Consider the following 27,253-nt stretch of genomic DNA (forward strand, 5'->3'; position numbering starts at 1 on the left):
CTTTAGTATACTGCCAAGTTTTTAACTTTGTTTGTGTTTTTAAATACATTATAACTGTACCCTCAAATCACTTCTGACAATATAAATTCAAAGATTTGATGAATATGTTCTAAGAATCTCTAGGTCCTCCAACATGACTCTATGGTGAATTTCTATCATATAGCTGCAATGGAGAACCTTCTTAGAGCATATTCATCAAATGAGTGTTTTGCAAACACCAGCTTCAGGAAAATGTATTTTGAAGCATATGTTCAACTTATAATAATTAATATTCTTACATATTTCTTGAACCTTATTTTTGTTGCCTTCTTTTTCCTTTCTTTGTATCCATGATTTTTTAAAATCCAGCAAAAAGTGCGGGGGAGGAATTTACTTAAAAAATAAACTAAGTGAAAGTAATCCTGACTTCTCCACAAATCCTCTGGTCAAATATTCTCCATTTCAGTTTTAAAAGCTGCACAACAGGCAAGGTTCTCTAAAAAACCACATATAAGTAAGTTAATAGTAACTATTACTCAGTCTTCAAGCATTTAGGTGTTTGACAGTCACCTTCGACAAAACTCGGTTCCTACATACCAATTAGTTTCTGAATCACTAAATTCAAAATTGTTCTGTGCAACATTTATGAAGCAAAGATTACCTGTCATAAAGGTGATACAGAAAAAGTCAAGGTGTATCTTTTATTGAACCCATAAATTTAAACGTTTTGCAAGAATTCACACCTATTCAGGAATAGCTTTTAACAGAAAATAGAGGTAAGATTTTGTTACCTACCCAAGTGATAGGCTGCCTACCTGCTTAGGCTGCCCCATGAGCAAATGTGAGTTTGGTCACATGAAGGTTACTTAATATGAAAAAATGCAAATTGTGCTTCTCACCCACCAAAGAAGTGGAGTAACTGGAAGAAAAATCACTACGATTTACTGGGGAGGCCCTCCTCTCATTCCCACCTCAGTCTCAAGTGGGGTTGGTAGGGACGAGAGAGGGCCTTCTCAGTGGTGGCTCCTCAGGTTTGGAATGCCCTTCAAGCCTTCCAAATACAACTGAAGACATGGCTTTTTAGACGAGCCTTTGACCATGTCTAGAAATTCGAGGACCTAGAGGTTTTTCACCATACACATTATGAGACTGATACTTATTGCAGTTTGTTTTATAATCTGCAACGATTATTGCAGTTATTGATCTTAATCAGGTGGGTTTTGTAATGTTTTTTGGTTGTTGTTGCTTTGTGTAGTAGTCTTGGCACTTTTTGTATATTCTGTGTTTGCACCTTTGAGTGCTTTGTGAGCCGCCCCATGTCCCTCCAGGACATGGTGGTGGGGATAAATAAAGTTTTATTATTATATTATTATTTATCATGTAGCAAGCTCAAATAGCATATGTGAGATTTTATTAAAGACAAGATAATGTGACTTTAAAACAGTTATTTATTTATTTATTATTTATTTATTTACTTTATTTATATCCTGCTTTTCTCACCCCAAAGGGGACTCAAGGAGGCTTACAAAACTCTGGCCAAAATTCAATGCCGCAACATAGACACAACAATAAAAACAAGTTCATCTCTTTTCTCTCTTTTTTTTTGTTGTTCATTCGTTCAGTCGTCTCCGACTCTTCGTGACCTCATGGACCAGCCCACGCCAGAGCTCCCTGTCGGCCGTTACCACCCCCAGCTCCCTCAAGGTCAGTCCAGTCACTTCAAGGATGCCATCCATCCATCTTGCCCTTGGTCGGCCCCTCTTCCTTTTGCCTTCCACTTTCCCCAGCATAATTGTCTTCTCTAGGCTTTCCTGTCTCCTCATGATGTGGCCAAAGTACTTCAACTTTGTTTCTAGTATCTTTCCCTCCAGTGAGCAGTCGGGCTTTATTTCCTGGAGGATGGACTGGTTGGATCTTCTCGCAGTCCAAGGCACTCTCAGCACTTTCCTCCAACACCACAGCTCAAAAGCATCAATCTTCCTTCGCTCAGCCTTCCCTAAGGTCCAGCTCTCACATCCGTAGGTGACTACAGGGAATACCATGGCTTTGACTAGGCGGATCTTTGTTGCCAGTCTGATGTCTCTACTCTTTACTATTTTATCGAGACTGGACATTGCTCTCCTCCCAAGAAGTAAGCGTCTTCTGATTTCCTGGCCACAGTCTGCATCTGCAGTAATCTTTGCACCTAGAAATACAAAGTCTGTCACGGCCTCCACGGTTTCTCCCTCTATTTTCCAGTTGTCAATCATTCTTGTTGCCATAATCTTGGTTTTTTTGACGTTTAGCTGCAACCCGGCTTTTGCGCTTTCTTCTTTCACCTTGATTAGAAGGCTCCTCAGCTCCTCCTCGCTTTCGGCCATCAGAGTGGTGTCATCTGCATATCTGAGGTTGTTAATGTTTCTTCCAGCAATTTTCACCCCAGCTTTGCATTCATCCAGCCCCGCACATCGCATGATGTGTTCTGCATACAAGTTAAAAAGGTTGGGTGAGAGGATGCAGCCTTGCCGTACGCCTTTCCCAATCTTGAACCAGTCTGTTGTTCCGTGGTCAGTTCTGACTGTTGCTACTTGGTCCTTGTACAGATTCCTCAGGAGAGAGACAAGGTGGCTTGGGATGCCCATCTCACTAAGAACTTGCCACAATTTATTATGATCCACACAGTCAAAGGCTTTAGAATAGTCAATGAAGCAGAAGTAGATGTTTTTCTGAAACTCCCTGCCTTTCTCCATTATCCAGCGGATATTGGCAATCTGGTCTCTCGTTCCTCTCGTTTTTTTTAAGTATTCTCATTTTTTTAATCCCTGGGATAACAACTCGGAAACGCATAGCAATTCAAATTTTATACCAAGAGATTCTCATCAATGGAAACAGCCAAAACTTGCCACTGGCAAACACTGATATAGGCAGGGCTTCCTTCCTAAACCAAATTCACTCCTCATTGGCCCAGGTTATACTTCCTATCAGGAACAAGTTTAACAAATAACCCTGTGAAAATCATAGTCAGAAGCAGAGTATATATTCTGTATAGAAAAAAATCCAATCAATTCTCTAGCAACTCAGATAAACAATTTCAATTAGCAGATTTATAAGGATCCAAATCTGAGATCCAAGAGGAAGGATGGGGAACCTTTGATCTTCCAAATGTTGCTGGGTCCCAATTTACACCAGTCTCAACCAGCAGAGATTATGCTCCATCTATTCTTAGGGACCTGGGATCCTTTCAGACTACACAGTTTTGTGCAGTTCATCTGCAGTGACGATATCCGGTGGAATTCTGGGTTTTGTAAAGAAGAGAAAAATCCAAAGAGCAACAAAAACACTTTCTCTCAAACGCGAAAGGAAGCATACCCTCAGGATCCCATTAGTATGCAAACCAAGTTTCAGAGGTCTAGGTTTCATGATTTTGCAGCTGTTATGAAGACAGACAGTTACAGGGGAGTCAGGACACTGTGGAAGAAGAAATGCCACCGTTTCCAGAGAAAAGGCCTTATTGTTGCTTTATATACTGTTGCCATTGTCGTCTTCTGCCCCTCTCCCATCTGAACCCTTCCTGTATGCAATACAGCTCACAAATTGTAGTAGCCCAATTTCTCTAAGAGTGATCAACAGTTTTTCATGATCTATACTAAGGCTTCTCAAACTGTGTCAACCCCTGACCCTTTTTCACCAAATATATAAGTATATAAAATAGGTATACAAAATGTTTTTTAATTGGATGGTTAAGTCTATGGATATGAAGGGCCATCTGTGGCACAGCGATGAACATCAGTGTATGTCTAAGTCCCAACTACATAAAAACCAAATCCCCTAAATAAAATACAGTGGGCCAGAATTTGGTTCCAGGATACTCTGTGGGTACCAAAATCCATGGATGCTCAAGTCCCATCATATAGAAGGATGTAGTAAAATGGTGTGCCTTATATTAAAAGGCAAAGTCATGGTTTGCTTTTTGGAGATATATAAAAAAGCAAAGGTTTCCACTTAACATTATGTCTAGTCATGTTCGACTCTAGGGGATGGTACTCATCTCAAAGTGCCAGCGTTGTTCATAGATGCCTCCAAGGTCATGTTGCCAGCATGACTGCATGGAGCACCGTTACCTTCCCGCCAGAGCTGTACCTATTGATCGACTTACATTCACATATTCTTGAATGGCTAGGTTGGAAGAAGCTGGGGCTAACAGCAGGAGCTCACCCCACTCCCCGGATTCGAATTGGCAACCTTTCAGTCAGCAAGTTCAGCAGTTTAACCAGCTGCGCCACCGATGGCTCCTGTGTGTGTGTGTATACACACACGCATACACACACACACACACACACCATATTTCCCCACATAATAGTTGCAACTCCTTTTTCCCTCCAATGTGAAATGGTATTAATATTTTAGCCATAAATGGTTAAATCTGTGGATATGAAGGGCCCATCCTACTGTAAGCCAAGCTCTAAACAACTACTAAGGTCTGGTCCTTAAAATACCAACAACAAAAATAGATTTCCCACCAGCAAGGGGATACAGTTGGGTAGAAGTTAGGACAGTCAATGTCTGGAGGGACTGGCAGGGATCTCCTTCTCCTCGGCTCTTACATATTTCCCTTGTGTTTCCTACAATCCGTAATGCTAGCGTGTACACAAAACCATTTAATGTATTCTATTAACCTACATTTTTATTTTAAAGGACTAATATTAATGAAACATTAGTTTTAAAAAACGAATGCCATGAGGCACCTTTCCATAAATAACAACTTACCATACATACTAATTGTGCATTACAGTATAAAATGGCTTACAAATGTAATTTCAAAAACAAGATGTTTGGAAAAACCAGACAAAGAGGGGGAAACAATTTGATCTGTCCTTAAACCTCATCACCCATACACTTGAACACTCGAGGGTAACTTGAGGATTTGACATTTTTCCATCACATTCAAATCACTGACACCCAGTAAAGTATGTAATTTTAGCTTCAAATACTCAAAACATTCCTTATTGTTTTTTTAAGTTTTGTATCTTTGTGCAAATATTGACTGCAATCTACATGCACTTAGGTCAAAGAAAGCCACGCCGAATTCAATGAGATTTAGGTCAGAATAAAGATAACAAACAGGATTCATACTAGAGATGATGAATAAATTACCAGAGCATCTCAAACATCTTCATGTTTTATATAGCACAATTTTCTCTAGGTTTTTGAATAGTGACTCATGTGTCAACGGGGAATGCACCTCCCCTTCAGTTCCCTTCCGCACTCAATATTTTTGATCTCTCCTTAACCTTTCTCTCCTTCCTCTTATTATCAAGGCTGCCTACTAGATATCCCACTGCTTTCCGGTCCCCTCCTTTATTTGGTAGGCTATGATGGCCATCACTATAGAAATTTGATTGCTGTAATAAGACCAAAAAAAAAACCTTAATCATCAAAAAACATGACTACCTTTCCCTAAATGTATGTAAAATGTTTTCTTGCTATATTTATTATGAAGTGTCATACACATTAATATTGCTTTAAGCCAGCCTTGTAAATAAGACCACCAAAGTTACACAAAAGATCATTAGCCAACAGAAAAAGTTTCCTAGATGTCTGTCCTTCAACAGCCCACGCAAAAGAGTATGATGATTGCTGCATGGAATTTTTTGTTGCTAATAGCTAAGAGGGCAACTGCTAAAATATTGTATACATTCAACTGTAAATTGATACATTTTCACAAAGAAAAATTAAAATTAAGGTGGCCAATTGAAACATTCACACCTAGCTATAACAAACAAGAGTTCTTTCTCCCACCCTGGTCTTCCCACAGATATATAAAGCCAATTTTCCTAGTTTCCAACAGACTTCACAATCTCTGAGGATGCCTCCCATAGATGCAGGCGAAACTTCAGGAAAGAATGCTTCTAGAACATGGCCACACAGCCCGAAAATCCTACATCAACCCAAAAATTAACTCTGAAAACCCAGGTTGACTTATCTAATGCTAATTCTTATTCCTATTCCAAAGGAATACAGGCAGTCCCCGAATTACAAAAATTCAACATACAAACAGCTCATAGTTAAGAACGAGGATGAGACAATAGGAAGTGAGAGAAAGCTACCCTCGGAAGGAAAATTCACACCTGGGGGAGTTATAATGTGGAAAAGGGGTCTCCACTGAAGCTTATTCACCAATCCTTATTTCCACAACAAGCATTTTTCCCAAAATCCAATTGTCACAGAGACAGAAAATGAACAGGAACACAGACAGCAAAACTAACATCACAAGAGTGTTAACCTTTCCCTATGCTATGCTATTCTAAGCTAATATATATATTTGGCTGGAGCTATTCTTGTTCTGACTTACAAACAAATTCAACTTAAGAACAAATCTACAGAATCTATCCTGCTCATAACAGGAGTCTCTTAAATCTCCTTGCAAAGGGGGCAATGGAGGTAAAAGCACAGTGCATGCCAGTTCTAAGGCAGTGGCAAGTCCACTACCATATTCCTTTGGGCTTGGACTGCTTCTGGCAACCCCAGGCCTTGCAGGGGCACAATGAAAGGATTAGGCTATGCTCAGTTCCAGCCCCCCCCCCCCCCGTGGCCAGAACCGAGCACAGCCTCCAAGATGCCGAAGATGAGAAAAGCCTATAAATACCTCTATCTATATACAAGTTAATAATACTGTAATATCTTTATTTTATACCCCCCGCCACCTTCTCCCCGAAGGGACTCAGAGCGGCTTACATGCGGGACCAGGCCCAAAGACAACAACAAAGTTTAAAGCATAATTTAAAACATAATAAACATATCACAATCCAATTAAACTATTTATTTATTTACTTACTTATTTACCCTATTTATACCCCACCTTTCTCTACCCCAAGGGGGACTCAAGGCAACAATTAAAAACAGCAAGGTATAAAAACATAATTAAAATGTATAAAAAAGTAAGTCTTGACAACAAGTGACCAGAAATATAGTGGACATAATCAGAATTAGCGAGGGTTGGTCATGGCTTTTGCAAAAAAACAGATAATAGGGCCAGAACTGGGGGTAAAGTGCTGAGTACAATCATGAACAGGGGCCTATCATGAAATACACACTGAAACAATCAGGTTTTGAGGTCCCTGCAGAGGGCAGACAGAGTAGGGGATAGCCTAATCTCCTTAGGGAGGGAGTTCCAGAGCCAGGGGGGCCACCACCAAGAAGGCCCTCTCCCTTGTTCCCATCAACCATGCTTGTGACAGTGGTGGAAGCGAGAGGAAGTTGTCTGTCTTGTCATTGTATAATCAGAACTGAATGCTGCATATGTGTTCTGTGAACTGCTCTGAGTCTCCTTTGGGGTGAGAAGGGTGGAATATAAATACTATAAATAAATAAATAAATGGGGTGGCAGGCAGCTTTTAAAGCAGAAAGTTTTAAAGTGCGAACTGGACAGTGCTTCATAGTGTTTGGATTATTGTAACTGTTTCTACTTATTTAGTTGACTTACTACTAATTGTAATAACCATAGGCTTAATTCTATTTTAGTATTTATATGTTACAGGTTTTAAATTGTGTTTTTCATAATGAGAACTGCCTTGGGTTTTGTTCAAGAGAAAGAAGCAGGATATAATAACAGCAACAACAGCATCAACAAGAACTGGTCAACACACATTTTGGTACCTCAAATGTTAGCTCTGTTTCTGAATGTATTTGACCTGATGATTCCAAAAAATGGAACCGGTTTCCCTCTATCAATGAGATACAGAACATATGCTATCTACTAGTCGCCATCTGCTTGCCCAGAGAAAACCAAGATAACCATATCAAGAAGCTAGAGCTGATGCAGTCTATCCAATGCAATTCTAAGTGCCCCAAATAACCCCAGAAAGAGACCTAAAAACCAAGACTCCAAGAATTTTGTTTTGATTGACCTGTGTAATAATCGGATGTGGTGCACTTGACTCTCACTGCATGGATTATGTTCATCAAAGAGGCTCCAGAAGAGCTCCCAGGACCTGTGAATGGGCCATCAATGGGTGACAGCTCAGGTTCATATGCCTTAATAGACCAATGGCTCCCACAAGCTGGGCTGGAGAGCAGAGGCACCCCCTTCTCCACTGCCACTGGTGAAGGAACCGGTGGAGAAGGGGGTGCCTCTGCTCTCCAGCCCAGCTTGTGGGAGCCATTGGTCTATTAAGGCATATGCACCTGAGCTGTCACCCATTGATGCTGCAGGAACAGCATCCAAATACAACATGGCTGCCATATAAATCATAACAGAACGTGAACAGAGTGCACTGTTTCTTCTTTTACACAAGTGCACACCCAACATTACAAAGGCATTAAGAAAAACTGACTAGAAAAAGCAGGGAAGAAGTGCATACCTCCTTCTCCAGGCAGTGGCATTTCTCAGTGCTTGGAGAAGGAGGTATGCACTTCTTCCCTGCTTTTTCTAGTCAGTTTTTCTTAATGCCTTTGTAATGTTGGGTGTGCACTTGTGTAAAAGAAGAAACAGTGCACTCTGTTCACGTTCTGTTATGATTTATATGGCAGCCATGTTGTATTTGGATGCTGTTCCTTGGCAGGATGAACATGCCACAGAACTCTGCTCTTTCTGCAAAGAGAGACTGCGCTTCTTTTGGGTTGTTTGCAAAAGATCTCCCACTGCACTCCGATGCATGGCATTTTCATATAAACAGCACCAAAATTTAGAAAGAAGGGAAATAAATCACTCCTTGACTCCCAAATCTTGAAGACTTGGAAAAAATGTAAGTGAATTTTTTTTTTTACATTCTTTGTTACATGCCCCTGTGTTTTGCCTCTAACGTATCCACAGGTCAAAGCAAATTCCATAATTTCTGGTCTAAAACCTACCCAGAGCTTTCCAATAAGATTAACTTACAATTGAATACATATAGTACAAGGCTATTTTAAGATGTATAAAAATACATATTATCATGTGAAATGACTATTTGTTCAGATCTATCCTATTTACTGTTGAATAGTGCTCAGTAGATAGGGTTTACCTCACACTTGGGTACAGTTGTTATATTCAGAGTTACAAAAGAACCAAGATTCTACCATCAAATCAAAATGTAGTATGGGATTCCCATATTGACAGTGTTTTAATTCAACAAACATGGTTCAAGTATGATGCAAAACACCATAAACAAGTCTTGCAGCACCTTAAGTTTCAGCAAACTAGTGTCCATTTTCACCAGGTAGACCTGTTTTGAGACCTTAAATCCCCAATAAGGTAGGCTAATTTTAATTGTGTGTGACAAAAAAATGTTTAAATATTACTTGGCATTTCTGAAAAATCCAAATTAACCTCATTCTAAAATGAAACCCAGGGTGCTCTACACCAGTGGTTCTCAACCTGTGGGTCCCCAAATGTTTTGGCCTTCAACTCCCAGAAATCCTAACAGCTTGTTCTTGAATGGCTGGGATTTCTGGGAATCATAGGCCAAAACACCTGGGGACCCACAGGTTGAGAACCACTGCTCTACATATGTGTGTGTGTGTGTGTGTGTGTGTGTAGGACATCTGTGGAATCTGTGTCTACCTATAAAAGAGAATAAATCTGTTTTATGGTGCAGATTTAAGGTAAAGTCTAGGCGAGTAAGACTCTGGAGGGTAGTGCTTACCTCCATTTCTAAGCTGAAGAGCCGGTGTTGTCCGTAGACACCTCCTAGGTTATGTGGCCAGCATGACTGCATGGAGCGTTGTTACCTTCCCTCCAGAACGATACCTATTGATCTACTCACACCTGTAGGTTTTCAAACTGGTAGGCTGGCAGAAGCTGGGGCTAACAACAGGAGCTCAGCCCATCCCGTGGATTCAAACCGCCGACCTTCTGCTTAGAAAGTTCTGCAGCTTAGCGGCTTAATCTGCTGAGCCACCATGGCCCCTTTTGGTGTAAATTTGTATCAGGCATGGGCAAACTTGAGCCCTCTAAGAGTTTTGGACTTCAACTCCCACAATTCCTAACAGTCAGCTGCTAGGAATTGTGGGAGTTAAAGTCCAAAATACCTAGAGATCCCAAGTTTGCCCATGTCTGATTTATATGATGTGAAATGGGGGGTTTTGTAGTTCAACATCTTAAATTTCAGGAACAAGCCTCACAAAGATGACATTTAAAACCACTCTTGACCATTTTTTTGGTTTGCTGCAAACTCTCACCTAGAATACATTTTTATCAGACCCTCTCATTTACAGAAACAAACAAAAGCTTATGACTCAAAGACGGGTTTGCCTTGAGAAGGCAGAGAAAATGGGCTTGGCAGTAAAACATATGGTATAGTATTCTTTTCTTTTTAAAAGAAATGTCATGTTGTCACTGAATAACTCCTTATATCCCACTAGATACTATACAGTCAAACTACTTCACTTGCTTTCCGATAATGTAACAACACCAATAGTAACTGAGCTGGAATAAGTATTACAGTGTTTCCTCACTTATTGTGGGTGCTACATTCTAGGACCACCCGCAAAAAGTGAAAATCCGTGAGGTAGGGATGCTATATATGTATATAGAGTTCTGAGGGTGAGGCAGAACTGAGGAGAGATTTAAAGGCACCACACACCTTTTTTCCGCTAGGTGACTCTGCTTTGCAATCTCTCCTGATTGGCTGCCTCTCCCCAGGGAGAGGGTGAAACGCCCTTCCACACTCCATCGTTGCCAGGAGGCGGGATTAGAATGCCCCTCTGGGCAATGGCAACATTCATAAACTGGGAGGCAAAAACCCGCGAAACAGTGAGTCCGCTAAAAGCAAAACGCGAAGTAGTGAGGGAACACGAAAGGAGGGCCTACTCGAGACAACAAATTACTATTTACTTTAAATTGCAGGTTTTCATTAATGAAGTTAAATGAGAGACACAAGCCAACATCAATGTCAAGACTACAAATATCACTCAATATGCTTGATCTGGGAATGTATCAAAATACTGTCAGTAGCAACAGGAAAATATAGAAGAGGGTCTTGGGTGAATCTACACCAGGCATGTGCACACTTGGGCCCTCCGGGTATTTTGGATTTCAACTCCCACAATTCCTAACAGTATATTGGCGGTTAGGAATTATGGGAGTTGAAGTCCAAAATACGCGGAGGGCTCAAGTTTGCCCATGTCTGATCTACAGTGTAGAATTAATGTAGTTTGACACCACTTTACCCACCATGGCTCAATCCTATGGTAATCTTGGGAGACACAGTTTGGTGAGACACCAGCACTCTTTGGCAGAGAAGGCTAAAGACTTTGTAAAACTACAACCCCTATGATGCTATAGCAGTGGTTCTCTACCTGTGGGTCCCCAGTTGTTTTGGTCTTCAACTTCTAGAAATTCTAACAGCAGGTTAGGTAACAGCAGACTGGGATTTCTGAGGGTTTTAGGCCAAAACACCTGGGGACCCACAGGTTGACAACCACCAGTGGTTCTCAACCTGGGGTCCCCAGATGTTTTTTGCCTACAACTCCCAGAAATCCCAGCCAGTTTACCAGCTGTTAGGATTTCTGGGAGTTGAAGGCCAAAAACATTTGGGGACCCCAGGTTGAGAACCACTGCACTAGACTATAGCATTGAGTCATGGAATCAAACTGAATTCATTCTACAGTGTAGAGATGCACCACTTCTCAATTCCATGTTCTATTTCCTTAAGAGTTTTAGCATTCAAGCCTTTTCATATCTGAACCATCCAGCATCACCAGAAATAAACATCCAAAAACATCCAAAAACGTCTGGCTCGAAAGACGAGGCTGGCCTCGTTGACTTATGAGGGCCAGACTCCTCCTGGAAAGGCCACCCAGGGCCCTTCCACATAGCCCATAACCCAGAATATCAAGGCAGAAAACCCCTGAACTGGGTTATCTGAGTCCACGCTCAGATAAAGTGGGATTTTCTGCCTTGATATTCTGGGATATAGGGCTGTGTGGAAAGGCCCTGGGTGGGCTTTCCAGGAGGAGTCTGCCCCCCCCCCCCCCCCGTAAATCAATGAGCCCAGCCTCTTTTTCAGGCAACACATCTGCCTTTCTAGTGAGATAATCGCCACCAGGTACACCTTTGTAATGCTGGAGAGTCGATCCCTACGCAAGGTTACAAAACAACATTTCTCAGACGGCTACAATCTCTTGGAGAAAGAGAGACCGCTTTGCTGCAAACCCCAGCCCTCCAAACAAGGGGCTTCATTCAGACACACTGCCTCCTTTCCATACATCCTTTTAGATTAGAGGCTAGACAAAAACATAGATGTATGGAGAGGGAGGGAAGGAAGGAAGGAATCAGGTGGTCCAGCAGAACAAAAGAACATGTAGCAGAAGGCACTTGGCTCTCGGTGTGAGTGTGCATTTCCTCTCCACACACACACACGCACACACAATTCCTCCTTACTCACTGGATACCCTTCAACCTACCAACCCACCCCTCTGGGCATCTGATCTCCGTATTCCCACACACAGAGATAAACATAGATATAAATGCACACAACACACAGACATAAATATATACATAAACACACAAATACCAATCTCTTCTTTCGTATTAGACACCCCTAGACCCTTCATACCCGCCCACCTACCCCTCTGGGCAACCTGGTCTCCATAATCACACACACATACATATACATAGATATAAACACACACACACATATAAATATATACATAAACACACACACAAATACCCATCTCTATTCTTCTCATTAGACATCCCTATATCCTTCAAACCCACCCACTCCCCCAATGGACAAACTCCATATTCCCATATACAGACATACATACATAAGCACACACATATACATACATACACACACACACACACATTCACAAAGATATATATACTATAAATTAAAAAAACACATACAAAATATGTGTATATATATGTGTGTGTGTGTGAGAGGGTTTGTATACACACATACACATAAACACTATATATAAACATAATATTTATGTGTGTTTGTATATGTAATATGTGTGTATATGTGTTTGTATACACATATACACACATATATATTATATATAAAAACACATATATGCAATATCTATGTATATTTGTATATATGTGTGTATATATGTTTGTATACACATATATACTATAAACACACATACACAATTTTAAGTGTTTGTATATATGTATGTATATATGTTTGTACACTCACATACACATATATGTACAGTATATATATATATATATAAACACACATACACAACATTTATGTGTTTGTATATATGTGTGTGTGTTTTATATGCACATATATACACTATATATAAAAACACATACACAATATTTGTTTGTGTATATGTATATATGTGTTTGTACACACACATATATACACTATATATATAAAACACACATATACAATACTTATGTGTTTCTATATATGAGCATATATGTGTTTGTACACACACACACATATATATATACACTATATATAAAAACCCACATACACAATATTTGTGTATGTGTTTGTATATACACACATATATACATTATACATATTAAAACACACATACACAATTTTATGTGTTTGTATATATGTGTCTATATGTGTTTTTGTATATACACAAACACACATATATATTATGTATGCAAACACATAAATAAATATAGGTACTGTTCCATGATCAGGGATGAGGTATACTTATATACTATATATAAATATAAACACCTATAAACGTGTATACATGTATACTTCCCACACACATTTCTATTACACAGAGAGAGACAAACAAGCCTCGGTGGAGCACAAAAGAGACAACAAACCAATGCACCTTGATGTGCACAAAACAGCAGAGGGAGAGGATTGGGAGAAGGGGGAGCATAAAGGCACCAAGGCTCTGTCATACACAAACAAACACACACACATACAAAGCGACCCTGCATCTTACAAAAGGGAGGCAGGAGAATGGGAGGAGAGAAAGAGAGGATGGAAGGGGGGGGGGGTTGCAAAGAGCTGCTGCAATCCGAAGGCGGGTGAAAAGGAAGGAAGGAAGGAAGGAAGGAAGGAAGGAAGGAAGAGGAAGGGGCGCCTGGCTGACCTTTCTCTCCTCCCCTCCTCTCTCTCTCTCTCTCTCTCTCCAAGGAGTCGGCTTGCACTCGCCCAGGCTGCCTGGCTTCCCTCCTCGCCAGCTTGGTCCCCGTTGCTGCTGACAAGCCCAGCCTGGCTCTCCTGGCCGTGCGGCGGTGGAGGCTGCTTCTGCTTCTGCTTCTGCTGCTGGGCCTGGCTCCCTTTCACGTGACGCAGCCACATGATCTCACAGCTCGCCTTGCGCTCAAAGCCCCGCCGCCACTGCCGCCACTGCCTCCGTCTCGCCTGCCGCCGCGCTCCTCCGCTCGCGCGCTCGCTTTCTCTCCCACAGCAATGGATGGAACGCCAGCGAGCAGCGCGCCTCTGAGCGCGTGCAGAGTGCGCTTTCGGCTTTGGCCCCGGCGTCGCGTGGGTTAGAATCCTAAAAGGTTAAGATCCTCTCTACACTGCAGTTTAACACCACTTCAATTACCATGGCTCAATACTATGGAGTAATGGGAGTTGTCGTTTTTGACAAGGCCAGAACTACCGCTCCAATGCTCTTATAACATTAAGCCATGGCAGTTAAAGACCCATCCAAGGCTCTGTCTATACCAGGCATGGACCCCAAGGCTCTATACCAGTGGTTCTCAACGCCTGGAGGGGTCACGAGGGAATGTCAGAGGGGTCACTAATGACCACCAGAAAACACAGTATTTTCTGTTGGTCATGGGGGCTTTATGTGGGAAGTTTGACCCAAATCTGTCGTTGGTGGAGTTCAGAATGCTCTTTGCTTGTAGGTGAACTACAAATCCCAGCAACTACAACTCCCAAAATGTCAAGGACTTTTTTCCCCAAACTCCACCAGTGTTCACATTTGGGCATGTTGAGTAGTCGTACCAAGTTTGGTCCAGATCCATCATCGTTTGACTCCACAGTGCTCTCTGGATGTAGGCGAACTACAACTCCAAAACTCCATGTCAATGCCCACCAAACCCTTCCAATATTTTCTGTTTGCCATGGGAGTTCTGTGTGCCAAGTTTGGTTCAATTCCATTGTTGGTAGAGTTCAGAATGCTCTTTGATTGCAGGTGAACTACAAATCCCAGCAACCACAACTCCCAAATGACAAAATCAACTCCCCCCCCACAACCCCACCAGTATTCAAATTTGGGCGTATTGGGTATTTGTGCCAAATTTGGTCTACTGAATGAAAATACATCCAGCGTATCAGATATTTACATTATGATTGATAACAGTAGCAAAATGACAGTTATGAAGTAGGAAGGAAAATAATTTTAGAGTTGGGGGTCACCACAACATGAGGAATTGTATTAAGGGGTCGCAGCATGAGGAAGGTCGAGAACCCCTGCGCTATACAGGTCTGGGCCAACTTGGGCCCTCCAGGTGTTTTGGTACAACGGGTGGCAGCCAGGTTACTAACTGGAGTAACTTACAGGAAGTGGTCAACCCCCCTGTTTAAGGAGCTCCATTGGCTGCCGTTCATTTTCCGGTCCCAATTCAAGGTGGAGGTTCTTACCTACAAAGCCCTGAATAGTTTGGGACCCACCTACCTGCGTGACCGCATTTCTGTGTACAAACCCACGCGATCTCTTCGATTATCTGGAGAGGTCCTGCTCTCACTCCCACCCCCTTCACAGGCGCGATTGGTGGGAACAAGGGAGAAGGCCTTCATTATAATGCATGCACAAAACTAATATATACGCAAACACACATATACACAGACTGGGCCACAGCAACATATGGCAGGGGATGACTTGTAATAACACTTTTTTAAAAAAAATCCACATTAATTTACAACAGCCAAGTAGAGTTCCCAAAATAGTGTGGGGTGGTTGTGTGGTCAAACGATGGACATTGGACTGGAATGGACTAGGAGAGTCCAAATACAAAATAGTTCTCAACCAAGACCCAGTAGTAATCTCTCATTATGTAATCCGCCTTTCTATATGCATTTCACATCATAGTGCCAGTGTAGAAACAGGCCTAATACCAATTAATAAATTGTTATTTTTTTGAAAGCAATAGCATGGATTTTTTTATCGTGTCAGAGGCAAATTGAGAACACTGCAAGTTGCCTCTGGTGTGAGATAATTGGCTGTCTGCAAGGACGTTGTTCAGGGGATGCCCAGATATGCCACCATCCTGTGGGAGGCTTCTCATGTCTCCACATGGGAAGCTGGGGCTGACAGATGGGAGCTCACCCTATTTTGCAGATTTGAACTACCAACCTTCAGGTCAGGAGTTCAGCCGACACACGTGTTTAACCCAATGCGCCACCGCAGCTCCACAGGGTGGACATTGAGTCTGTGGGGTTCCATGCTCAAACAGGAAGACAATGTAGCATCCCCCATGCTGATAGAAAGTCGAGACACGTTAATGCTGAAGACATTTAAAGCAGCTTGGATGCAACAGCACAGTGGTGTGTGTGTATGCATGTGTATATATATATACACACACACACACACACACACACATAATGATACAGAACTGTAGTATGTTGTTACATGAGTATTGCTACACCCTTAATAGTTTTCTTAACAGTATTGTAATGTGAAATAGTTCTAAACTTTCAGGGATTGTGCGTGTATCAAGTAATCCCTTTTCAGTGTGTTTTAGTATACAGTAATGTGTTTTGTTGATAATAGGCTTTTCATTTTTCCTGGAGATTTAAGAGCATCCCCTTGCTCCCTATATCATTACTATGGCACTAAATCTGATGACACATCTATTGATGGAGCTAGCTTATCTCAGCCTTTGTTGTTGTTGTCATCATCTTGGAGGAACTCTTGAAATAATGTTCTAGACTTAGGGAACCCCTGCATAAAAATTATATCCCATCACTCGAATGTTAATATTATTTCAATTTCCTGCAAAACCCCAGCAAACCCTCACAGAACTCTAGTTGAGAAATTCCTTTTTAAAGTCTTATATAAATATAATGGTGAAATGAACTTCCTTTAAGGAGAAAAGGCATTTCCTCTTTCTCCTCATTGGAGTCATTCTGCCTAACCTCATAGAATTTAAGGCAACTCAATTGCAACCCATGTCCAACGTATTAATTCGGAGGGGAAAAACACACTTTTTAATTTAATGGTGAATGAAAAAGAAAACATTGAGGCAATGACATATATTTTCACGATCTCAAGAATTTTCTTGGCCAACCAGCATGGAAAATAGACCAACACCCATGGAAGTTTATAGTGAGATACATCTGTAGGTAAATAAACTCAGTAATCACAGCTGGGATGGAAAAATTCAGACTTTCAAAGCCGCAAGCAAAACTTGGCAGTTGTGGAATCAGATGAGAACGACAAAACCAGTGCTTCAGGTTGTTACATTAATGACTGAGTTGTTTACAGATTTGCTGCTTTGATAATCTGGATTATATGGCAGTGTAGAAGGGGCCCAAGTCAGCCTGTCATCAACAGTCTTGCTCAGGACTTGAAAATTCAGGACAGTTTCCTCCGTTGTGCCCGTTCATCTGGAATGGGGTCTTCCTTTTTTCCTGCTGCCTTCTGCATTACCAAATTTATTGTCTCTTCCAGTGAGCTATGTCTTGGCATGATATGACCAAAGTACAGCACTCCCTGTTTAATAAACTTGGCTTCTCGAGAGAACTCAAACTGGATTTGCTCTAAGGTAAAGGTTTTCCCCTGACATTAAGTCCAGACATATCCAACTGTGGGAGCTGGTGCTCATCTCAATTTCTAAACTCAAAAGCTGGCGTTGTCCATAGGCACCTCCATGGTCATGTGGCTGGCATGACTGCATGGAGTGCCGTTACCTTCCCACCGAAGTGGTATCTATTGATCTACTCACATTTATATATTTTCGATTTGCTAGCCCAGCAGAAGCTGGAGCCAACAGCAGGAGCTCATGCTGCCCCTTGGATTTGAACCTGTGAACTTTCAGTCAACAAGTTCAGCAGCTCAGTGGTTTAACCCACTTCTCCATTTGATTTGCTCTAGGACCCACCTATTTGTCTATTTTGCAGCCCATGGTATCTAACTCTAACCAAGTTTATTTCTTTCACTGACCAGCTTTCATAACCATACATAGAAATTGGAAATATGGGGAAATGAGTGATCTTAACTCTAGTATTCAGTGCTATAATGTGACACTCCAGGAGCCATTTCCTTCATAGCTGCCCTTCCAAGTCCTCAGCCTCATTCACACTGCCCCTATATCTCAGGATCTGATCCTAGATTATCTGTTTATCCCAGATTATCTGGCAGTGGAGATTCATATAATCTTGTTTAAAGCAGATAATCTGGGACCAGATCCTGGGATTTGGGTAGTGTAGAAGAGGCCAAAGTCTTTTGATTTGTAACCACAGTTTCCATTCTGATTAATGACTGAGCCAAGTTATGGAAAATCTTCTACTTCCTAGTATTTGTCTCATGAATTCACAGGGTCCACTCGTTTGCTTCTTGTTCTCTACTTGTTCCTATTGGCCACATCTCTCATTGTTGTGTCTTGCTTTAGCCACGTCGCATTTCAAATGGTCAAGCCAGCGCATTCTAGGTCTACCGCGTGGCCTGGCACCTGCAACTTCCATATTCAGCACGGTTCTAGTCATGGAGCCCTCATCTCTGTGTTGCCCATGTCCAAACCATCTCAGATGGGATTTCTTAATCTTCTCGACAATCGGAGCAACTCCGAAGATTAAGTGCACTATATCGGTTGGAATCCTGTCCTTCAGGGTAACACCCCTTGATCACTTGACCATTCACATTTCCATAGTGTGCAGAGTTTGCTCGATGGCCTTAGTGGAAAATCTTTAATTCAATGTCTTTGTGATATACTTTAGAGTTATGTAAGTCAACTCTGGTCATTATTTTAGTTTTCTTAATGCTTAACTATAAACCTGACTTTGCTCCTTTTTCCTTGATTTTCTTCAGTAATCATTCCAAGTCTTTTTTTTATTTCCTGCCAATACTATGGTGTCATCTACATATCAGGTTCCTTCCTCCAGTTTTCATATTTGCTTCCCCTGAGTCTAATCCTGCTTAAGATATAATATGTTCAGCATATAAATTAAAGAGAAAGGGAGTTAAAATGCAACCTTACTAGATTCCCATGCTAATTGGAAGCATTTCCATTTCTCCATTTTCTGCCTTGACAACTGCCTCTGGTCCAGAGTAGAGGTTGCACAACAGGATAATCAAATGTTGTGGCATACCCATTTATTTAAGAACAGCCCATGGTGTTTCATGATATACACAATCAAAGGCTCTGCTACACTCATAAAACCCAGGCTGATTATCATCTTAAATTGGTATGAATTAATCTGTCAATCTTTCATCATTTTTATATAGTTCTTCGGTGTTATTAGTTTTATCTTCAGGAACGTGTTTCATTTTGGATAGTCTCATCATAGGGATATTGTATTAAAAGATTTTCAAAAGGAGGTTTACCCTGTCTCCCTCTGAGTAGTACTAAAAAGTGTGAGCTACGGTGCCACTGCCATCACCTCCGAGAGATCATCTGCCAGTGTCAACCTCCACTACCACTACTCTCTGGTAGCAGTTTGCCATATTTAGTCTGGGTCCTCAATAGAAGCCTGACATGGCGACCCTACCAGCAGCATCCCATCCACCAACATAGCTTCTTGCTTCACAGAAGCATGCAATCCCACCACTGTGGAATAGGCATCTCTAATAATAATTGTGTCGAAATTGGTATCATTCATTGATACAATTCTTTGGTCATTCTTATATGCTGGATATGGGATTTATATGGGGCCCAGATGTTGCTGAACTCCAGTTCTTAGCATTGTTCACTGTTATACTTACTAAATATGGAAAATATGCTCCAAGAACATCCAGAAGCCCTCATAATTTCACTCCTGTCCTAGGTACTTGCTTCCACTTTTCCAGTAGTTTATAGCCCTACAAAATCCTGAAAAGCTGGCAGTTAGAAAACATGCAAATGTGAGTAGATCAATAAGTACTGCTTCTGGAGGAAGGTAATGGCGGTCCATGCAGTCATGCCGGCCACATGGCCTTGGAGGCGTCTACGGATAATGCCGGCTCTTTGGCTTAGAAATTGAAGTTAGTACCACCCCCCAGAGTTGGACACAACTAGACTTAATGTCAAGGGGAAACCTTTACTTTTTAACAGAGGAAGGAACTGGCAAAACCACCTCTGAGTATTTCTAGCCTAAGAAAACCTTATGAAATTCATCATGTCAGTTAGTGACTTGAAAGCATAACTACACACACACATATATATCCATATGCAGACCTATCTGAAACTGTTTAGAGGACCACTGGAGTGAGTTTTCTACTTCATGGCCAGAATCACTGGGTTGTTGTTTTCTACTTGTTAGAAAGCATGGGATTTTTCACTCCTGGTAGCCTTTACCCACTATTTTAATGCCAATTTTCTCTTCTTTGCCTTCCTTTTGATGTTTTACCTATTGCATACTTTTTAAAGTGTTGGACATTTCGCACCAAGGACTCATTTTCAAGTGAGTATCCATGCTTCTCTGCTGTCACAAAATCAATTAAGAGTCCTGTTGCACCTAAAACACTAACATGTTTTATTTGGCATAGGCATTTGTGAACTCCAGCCCTCTTCGGAATAACATTATTTATTTATTTACATAATTTACACTATTACATTAGCCTTATTTGCTCATTTTATAAAGTGTTTCATTGCAACAATACACAAAGAGAGGAGTCCAGCAGCTCTACCATTCACCATCTCCAGTTTCCTTGTTCTCTTCACCTAAAGAGTGAAGAGAGCTTCCTTTAAACATAATGCTATCCAAACAACTGGAACAAAAAGCAGTGCAAAAAATTAATGTTATCCATATTAAGAGAGTAATGGAACTGGAAAGGCATGGGGCTTGATATGTGCACCTCTTCTACTCATTTCAGCACAATTCCTGAATAAGTGAGCATGGCTTTTAACACCTCTAATCAAACAACCATTGTTTAGATCATCACTTGCTAGTAGACATTGGATTTCTGTTTTCCCACACATTTATCACACAGCAGCTTATATATATTTACCATCTGAAGCTATACTCCATGGATCTGAAGAAATAGTCTCGAATCCATGAATCCTTCGGCAAATAAACTCATTAGGCTGGAATCCTGTTGAATATTTACAATGTCATGAAGCAGACTTATGATATAGTAAATATTACAATTCACATTTAAACCTGTGCCACCATTACAGGGACTGCAAATGCCTCTACCCCCTGGTCAGCTACGTCAACCAAATCCTGTTCTGAAATACTGAAGGGTTATAGATCCAGCCCCATCCCACCAGCAAGAAACCATATAATAGGACCTAACAATGGTTCCTAGCATTACCTTACTCACATGCCTTGTTGGCAGGAGAGGGTTGCCATATTATTGTCCAGCATCCCCCTCCCCATCATCTCACCTTCAGTTGGTGATGCCACTTAGCTTCTTAAATTTGGTTTTGGAAGGTTGAATGGTCAGACCTGTTGTAATAGTTGTGTGACAATGGAGGAACTTGTCCATTAGATTAAGATACCACAACACAATTGCATCATGTTACTATTTCTGATTCTGAAATAAGACCAAAGTTAAAAGTTTCTATTCAAAAGGAAAAACCTTGTTTGGCAAAACAACAAAAGAAAAAGAAGAACGGCAGTCTTCATTTGTCAGCACAGAAAAGTCTTGTCAGCACAGATTTGTACATCGGCAACAGAGAGATGAGTGCTTAAGTAATTATGTACTTTTGCTTCATGAAAATAGTTTGTGAGTGCCCTCCTGTGAAAGCAAAGGGTATTATTGGTGTCTGTGTTGGTGTCTTAATAAATTAAATGTAGAGGACCTTTGTTGGCCTTGTTTCAGGGCCACCGCTCTACTGATTTTGGTAATTCTATTCTACCCTGAGATGATCTGCTTTAGGGCAGATTAGAAATGTTTAATTTGATGAATAATTTCTCTTTTGCAAACAACTGTCAGAAGAAAGCTAACACAGTGTCAGTGAAATATGTTTCTCCTTGGCTCTTTTATTTTGAGTAAAATGCTTTTTCCAGTGCTGCTGATTTAAACACATAATGGAGAGGAGGAGAAAATAAATGTTTATGTCTTTATTCAATAGGTTATTTTATTTTTTCAGTTAACCCTTTTCTTGAATCCCTTTTCCACAAGGTATTAAATTAGTGTAGCATCTTAGTATTACAGCATATGAGGGGAGATTGGATAGTCTATAAAAGCCCCTTTCAACTTCCTTATTCTATTTAGTACTTGGATGGGATATTATAAACAAATGCCAGGTGCTATACATCAGAAGAAGGCATGCCATCTCTGAATATTCTTTGCCTAAGAGAACCTTTTGAAATCCACAGGTTCGCCAAAAATCCACAGGCAACTTGAAGGAACATGCACACACGTGGGAATTATATAATTACAGTGTGACTCCTGTATTGGCAGGACCGGTATCCAGAGTTTAATTTATCTGTGTCTGACAAAATATGTTCTCTAGACATTTCTTAGGTCCCCCAGAGTGACTCTACAAATATCTTGAGACAGATGTTTTTATATGGTTCACTATTATCTGCAATTTTGCATATCTTCACAATGTCTGGAAACATATTCCCTACAGATACGGGGGTTACGTAAGAGAAAGTGAATGGACTGCAAAGGTGTCTTCAAAGGGACAAATCTAGCTTGCAGTGGGAACTCAGTAAATACAATTACAATGCAATTAATAAAAGGCTCAATAGATGTTAATTCCCAGGTCTGATCAGTAGAGTTGCAGAAGATGCTTTTGATGTTGTGCATATAACCAGATCCTCCTCCGCCATCTTTCCTTCTCCATCAGCCATTAAAGGGTTGTGGGGTGAGGGATCACAGAAGCAAGGTATTGGCATTATCCCCCAAATAACATTTTTGTCCTCAATAAAATGTTCTTTCAACCCCCCAAATTCTAGCACTGCGGAAAATGAGACATTTAAAATAATTCACTGCAAGTATTCTTTTGGTAACTTTGGATGCCTAAATTGTATTTATAAAGAGTCAACTGGTGATTCAAGTTTTTGCAATCTTAGAAATTTGGAGATTGAATAAAAATGTCATGGGAGATTGTCATTGCCCTCATTTTGCCCCTCTGTAGCTGTAGCTGAGTGGGGAGAAACCGGATAAAGAGGAACTTCGCTTCTTCTCTTCAACTACTAGGACCTACTAGTCATCAAGTGACGTAAAATGGCATAAGATTTATCATATTAAAAGTGCTTTGGTACACAACATGTGTTTGAATTATGAAGTCCACACTCATAAATGTAAACGTTTCCCTTGACATTAAGTCTAGTCGTGTTCAACTCTGGGAAATGGTGCTCATCTCCATTTCTAAGCCAAAGAGCTGGCGTTGTCCGTAGACATCTCCAATGTCATGTGGCCGGCATGACTGCATGGAGCACTGCTACCTTTCTGCTATTCAAACCGCTGACCTTTTGGTCAGCAAATTCAGCAGCTCAGCTATTTAACCTGCTGTGCCACCAGGGGGACCGTAAAAATATGGTCTTTAAAGACCGTAAAAATATGGTCTTTAAAGCAGTTCCTGGGAATTAAGATAAACAATCAGCATGTTGGCTATAAGCTCCTATAAGAATCAGAGACTGGTTAAAGTATGATAGCTGGAACCCATTGCTGGTAGTGCTATGCTGGTTGCACAGTGTGGCTCTGAATTAGAGAAGGGAACACGTGCGCGAGACAGCACACTGAGAGATGCAGGTGCAGCAGGATACCAGTGAAGTAATGTAATGCAGGTGGGAAAGGATAACAGTGAAGTAATGTAAGAGTAACTGGATTTGATTCATTTTTCACCACTGCTTATATTTCTCCCCTCCTTTCTATCCTTTCCAAATCAAGAATGTTTTTGAATGTGTTTGCATAAAATCTCCACATAGCCTACATCAGTATGCTTGGCTGTCCCCCTCCCTTTCTACCGAACGACCTTGTCCACTGTTGTACTTGCGTCTCTCACTGTGTGCGGTCTCTCATGCCCGTGGTGCTGTGTCTGGAGCACGTGTTTTCTTCTCTAATTCAGAGCCGCGTTACACAACCATCATAGTGCTACGAGCACTGAGTCCCAGCTATCATACTTTCACTGAGAAACTTTCCCTCCCAAAAAATCTTGTTGCTGAGGTTGTTGACCTAATATCTGTTTTGTGATCCACCCAGGAGCTGGTTGGCTGCTTTTGGAAGAGAAGGCTAGCTAAGCAGAGTGTTCATCTAACCAAGAAGGTTTCCACATGTGCTCATAGAAGTGAGCTGTAGGTGAGTAACACTAAAGGAATAGAAAATAAGCCAAATTATGCCTGGCTATAAAGATTAAAATGGGCATAGCTGATGGTTAATGAGTATGGATGAAAATAAGATTGCCAGCCAAGAAAGAAAATGAACCTTCTATAGTCTGTTCAAGCATTTCAGAACAGAAGAATATCAATTTTATGAGGGAAATAAGACCAACTTGCTATTAGTGACCACTATAGTCATATTGCACATTATTTGTTTGCATTTTTATGGCTGAATGGAACAATATGTTTTGGAACCCCCTGTACATTATTATGCCGCCTAATATTAAGACATGCTAAACAATAAAGCATAAATAAAAGATTGCTACAAGATTAGCAATTTCACATTTGATTTCTTTCTCAGAGCCTGGGCGGTATGTTTCCTAGTGATTTGTTAATTTCTAATTTGTCAAACCCTAAACCTTTATTTGTAGTTCATTCTGTTTTGATATTAGAGAGTAATAACCATGTCACAGTCTATTTGATAACAAGGGGCAGATGCCTTGTTCACTCATTTGACTTCCATGTGTTCGGAACGGGTGAGCAAGACAGTGTTTTTTAGCCAGTGGCTTAAAAGGTCCTTTTTGTACTACAACTCCCAGACACCTCCAGCCAAAAGAGCCAATTTCCATGCTGGCTGAAGAAGCTGTAGTCCAAGGAGTGGTAGTAACCCAAAAAATAATTTTCTAAATTATTATCTTAATTTGATTAATCTTCCTTTTTCTTCCAACCATGATGTAGGAGAATCCTAGCCACAAAGACGGTGATCATGTGGATGTGAAGACACACCTTGGTGTACTCATAGGTGTACTCCTATGAAACAATGCCTTGAAAATGTAAATATATTTAAGCATTATCCAAAACTATATCAGATCTAATTGGTATTGCTAGAGTCCAAAGAAATCAGGGAAAGCTATTCTCCTGTTTTCTACACATTCCTTGTAATACCTGATTATCCGGCTTAATTACTTCTGAGCTGAATATCCTGCTTCAACCAATTAGTTTCCTCTCATTTGTGTTCTAGGCAAATCATCAGTGTAATATAATACAGAACATACATACACAAGAGCAATCTATTCTTTCCATTAATATATGCTTCAGGGTTGTCCAATTTTAAGCATCACTTTGCTTGCACGGGGAAAATACAATGGATTTGCAGTTACTGCAATGCCTGGGCTTCTCCTTTCTTTGGGATTGGAATGTGTATTGAATGCTTGCAATTTGTGGTCCATTGATTTGTTTTCTATATCTGTTGACAGATTTTAGTTAATTAGAGCAGATTCTGTCTCTTTAGCTTGAAGCAGTTCTGTTGGTATGTCATCTGTTCCTAGGACTTTATTTTCCCCAAAGTTTCTGAGTAGTTTCCATTGCACTTTCTTAAACAGGAGGTTCATCTTTAAGTTATTCAATTAATCTGTTGTCTTTTCACTGTGTTTCTATTTTTATTTGGTCTAATATTGTGTTCTTCCATCCAAGTTTCTCCTTTTACCTATTACCTATTTGGCTTTATCAAAACTTTGTTGCATGTCAGCCTGTTCAGCCTGTGATTGTGTCTGATGTTCATGATGGGAATGGGGGTAATGTTCCTGAGGGTGGACCTGTGTCTGTTGGCAGTGAGGATGAGGGTTTGTTGGGCCTGAGTTAAGTTTAGATGAGAGACCCAAGCTGTCTCTGGAAGATTCACAAGGTCACATTCCTGGGAGAGACCCTTCCCTGTCTTTCTCAGATCAGCTGTCTGAAGATGATTTGTCAGGTACCGAATTTAATTAGAAAAAGGTTAATGAGAGTGTAGATAGAAAGCAAGGCTTTTGTAAATAGTGGCAAAGAAGACCAGTTCATTTACAGGAAAAGAGAGATCTTTATTTGATGATAAGATCAAGATAAATGCTTGCCTTTCGGTTTCGGGATCTGGAAAAGCCTTATATTGATTCATGGGAATGAGTTGCCTCGGTTGGGTCAATGTTGGAATTTCATGACAGTCTTGCGTTCAGGTGTTCTTCATTTCATGTACCAAGTTTTTGCCAAGCTCCTAATTTGTGTATTGGATTTTAAATGCTGTCTTGTTTTATGAATTCGTGTGCCTATTTCATGGATTTTTATACCTATGCATCGTATTTTGCCTTGAAGCTCATGGACTAATCTATGTTTTGGAACTTTACTGTTTTTGCTAATTTTACTGCTTTGCCTACTTACATTTTTCAATAAACTCCTTGCTGATTTTACCAAGCTGGTGTTGTGTTTAAGGTCAGGGGTTTCCTTCTCTGGTGTATGACAAACTTATTAGTTTCTGAAAATATAAAACATATACTTGCTGAGCTCCGTATTATCAGTTCTGATCTATACATGAGCCATTGCACCCAAATAATGAAATCCTGAAAGAGCAGTTACTGTTATTACATTGTCATAACATCCTCTCTTCAATGCCTCTCATTGTTAATATTAATGACTGTTGGATTACTAAGATTCTCATAAAATTAAATTGATTACTAGGTTTAAAGCCTTGCTTTTTAAAAAGCTTAAATCTTCTAAGGATCGTAGTTTATTTTTAGAACATTGTGTGTCATATCAGTGGGTCGGCTTCTAAATACTTTAACAGAGAGGGCAATTAAACAAATCTGCTTTCTTCTCTGCAAGCTGCAATAAAGAGCATACTCAAATTAATACAGTCGTCATTGTGGAAGGGGACATCTGAAAGGATGGCATAAAATAAATTACTCAACATTAATGGCAGCAATTAAAAAGGAGGAGAAAAAGACAGATAGTAAATGCACTATCAGAATCTCAAATCAAATCTGCAAATAACTGACTATAGCATATTTTATTCTGTTTTAGTATGGATGGCTTACAGAAAAAATATTTAACTGCACAACCATTCTGTGGTGATGGAATTATATGCTGAATCTCTCAGTTGGGGATGTCTCTCACTTCATAGGGACATCATTTTTATAACTTAGAAGTTCTATAAAATACTGATACTTGGATCAAACTTTATCTTTCTCATCCAAAGCTGTGAATAA

The 27,253-nt window shown here is 40.5% G+C and overlaps 1 protein-coding gene across 1 annotated transcript in view; it reads right to left on the reverse strand.

Moving 5' to 3' along the window:
* TULP4 (TUB like protein 4) overlaps positions 1-14,173 on the reverse strand; it is a 128,509-nt gene extending 114,336 nt beyond the window's left edge. The window contains exon 1 of the mRNA XM_060753652.2: positions 13,963-14,173. The gene's annotated coding sequence lies outside the window, so the exon portion shown is untranslated. The remainder of the gene's footprint in view (positions 1-13,962) is intronic.
* Positions 14,174-27,253: the final 13,080 nt, after the last annotated feature.

Source organism: Anolis sagrei, chromosome 1, assembly GCF_037176765.1.
Source record: "Anolis sagrei isolate rAnoSag1 chromosome 1, rAnoSag1.mat, whole genome shotgun sequence".
NCBI classification, from domain to species: domain Eukaryota; kingdom Metazoa; phylum Chordata; class Lepidosauria; order Squamata; family Dactyloidae; genus Anolis; species Anolis sagrei.